Below are 2,963 nucleotides of genomic sequence, written 5' to 3'. Positions count from 1 at the left end.
CCTTGCATGGATCTTCATCTCCGTTAGCAAGCCTTCGCGCAATTATTCCATATATGCCCTTTCTTTGGTTGGATTGCAGGGTTTCGAAGCACTGAAGTATCAAAGCCACCATTGCAACAGTGGCCGCTAGAAGTGCAACCGCTACGAGCGGCGCGTTCTTTCGTCCCCGTCTCCTTCTAGATGTAGAAGCACCTTGACCCAACACAGAAGGTCCATTGTGCCCGAAAGTAGGGTCAGAGGTGGGAGCAACAGCAACTGGTACCTTAGTGGCTTCACTCGCCCCCGTTAGAAGTGCCACGGAGGCAGAGAAAAGTAGGGTGGAGAAACGCATTTCGCACTTTAAATGGGCTTTTAATAGTTTTTGTATACAATGAAAAACAGCGTCCCTAAAATTTCAATGAAAAAGTATAAGTTGAGCTCCGATGGTGTTTCTGCCCTCTCACCTCAGGCGCGCGCAGTACTGCAACAGGCCAGGCCTGTGTGCGCAAGTTTTCCAGGATGTAGGCTTCGCAAGCCCAATGCATGCCTTCGTCTGCAGATGTGAACATGACTCGCTTTTCATTACTATATTAGAACGTGCTTGCCCTATATCGTGCAACTAAAGGCGGTGCGTGTGGAGGTTCCTTCTGTGCCGTCACCTTCGTCTGGAGCTGTATGGCGGCGATTGCCCGCCGAGGCGTTCATCTTGTATAGCTCCAGTTTATGCATCTAGCTAGTTAGTTGTACAAACACAGCTGCAACGATAATAGCAGGCGAAACTCACACGCCATTCGTCGAATACTACACTTTTCAAATAGCTGCTTGCGTCCTTGAGCTGCCGGCGGCTCCTCAACGGGCTTTTCGCTCTTGTAACGAGAATGCTTGATCTTTCGGCGGGGGCAGCATGCGGTGAGATGGATTGAATCGAGGCAAGTTAAAAGTCTGTCAAAAAGCAGGCGACCAAACCCCACAACCCCTACGCGCCCTGGGCGCAGCGGCACAAGGGGGTCGGGCTGGCTGACGAGATGAGGGGGCTAGCAATGAGTTGCAGCGCAGTTGGGTGCAGCTTCTGCTGCGATTAAACCCCACATATTAGTTTTACCTTATCCCGTATGCTGCACTCACTAGCACAGGACAGTTGTTAAACGCATAGTTGGCCCTCAGTCACCAGCTTGCGTGAACACTCAAGAACACCTACAAGCTTCAGGAGTCACGCGCGACACCTGCTCCCTCACTTTCCCATAAGCATCGCTGGCTATGTTGGTCTGAGTGCTCGGAAAGGTACTTGTGGACCGATGGGTGGGGCTGCTGCCTAGTTGGTGCTGCAGTGGTTGTTTCTGATGCTTCACCGGATCTTCCTGCAAACTCGACAGGTGCAAATATGCACTGTGCGTGTGTCGGGAAGTTTCGCAGCTGTTTTAAAGTTTGGGGGGAAATTTTGGTTGCAGGTTGCAGGACTGCTGGGTGCCTTACTCTGGGCAGTGCATAATTTTGTAGTAATGTTGTAGCCGTGTAGCCGTGCACGGCGTTTGGGGTCTTTTGTCTAGTGCATTTAGACACCGCAAAGGCATACAAAAACCGGTCTTGGCGAGATGCTTTTTGGACGTGCTTCTCGGTGGGAGTTTGTAGCGTCTTGGGACTCTGTCTTGAAGGCTCTAGAAATGGCAGCGTGGCCGTCGGGGTGTGCTGCCTTATGCCGGAGGCTGTGACCCCGTGGGTTTGTTGAGTGGGTTGGATTGCTGACTCACTGGCTCGTTGGGTATCCCACCGCAGACGGAGCCAGCGCTGGTGGTTTTCGCTATTGGCTGCAATGCTGGAGGTGCACGGTGTGCACGTGCACGGGTGACATCCGTAGCTAGCCGTACCTAGCCAGCTCTGCACAATTCCCCTGAGGGAGATAGTCATTTCTGCCTCGTCTGCTGTTGCTTTATTGCTGCTGCTGCGGGCTGTGGTGCAGAATCGCGTACTGGCGATTACCAGCCAGCAGTGGTTGATGTGGTTTGCTTGCTGCGGTAGGCTACAGTCTGCCCGCTTGGGGTCGGCAGCAGTCGCTGCAACGTCTGCAGCAAATGGTACAGTCGAGGCTTTTGGGCACTGATGCGGTGTCTCTAACGTCTGCGCAGGATTCCGCTTATATCCTGCTGCTACTGCTGCTGCTACTGGTGCGTCTGTTGCAACTGCTGCAACAGCGGCAAATGCTTCAGGTTTTGCTATTCAGCCTAACGTTGCTCTTCCTTCGTTGCGCTTGTCACCGCAGGACAATCCTGCAAAATAAAGAGAATCATTCCTGATACTGCGCTTCCTTGAGTTCTTGGCAATAGGTTGTTCTCAACTTCGCGATGCCCCCAGTAGACTACAGCCGCACGCGCTGAATGGAGTGTCCGATGGTTACAACAGAAAAACGTACTCTCAAGCGTCGCCCTGCTGCAGGGCACTGTTGCTGTCACGCCGTTTAGTGAATACACCCTACATTCTTGACTTGCGAAGGTGAAAACTAAATGAGTCCTCCGCAGTTATGCAGTCACATTGCCTGGTAATATTTACACTTTTGTTTCTCTTCTTGGACTCGTCTCTTCCTCAACGGACTTCTCCTGGGGATCAGGAAACAAGCAGCCACTCTTGTGCGAAAGTAAAACAAAGAAAAAACATGCCAGGAAATAATTCGCAGCTGTACAGGTGAGAAGCACCGCCTGCGTGTTGTACTCAAACTTGCGGGTTTCTCTGGCTGCTGCAGTTACTGCTGATGCTGTCTCTAGTACTGCAGCTGTGGCTGCTGCATCTGCGTGATGGAGGGGGCTCCATGTTGAGGAGTGTTCACTTATGTCGTGGAAGTAAGGCGAACGAGAAATCGAAGTACCGCTCCACGGGATGTCCATGGATTATACAGCATATTGCAGCGCACCACAGCGTACATCTGCTCGCGCATGCACACCTGACGCTGTCTGTGTATATACATACGTACATATATATATATATATATATAT

This window comes from Eimeria acervulina, genomic scaffold (genome assembly GCF_000499425.1).
Source record: "Eimeria acervulina Houghton genomic scaffold, Eah_scaff271, whole genome shotgun sequence".
NCBI classification, from domain to species: Eukaryota; Apicomplexa; class Conoidasida; order Eucoccidiorida; family Eimeriidae; genus Eimeria; species Eimeria acervulina.
Note: the sequence above shows the minus strand (reverse complement) of the source record.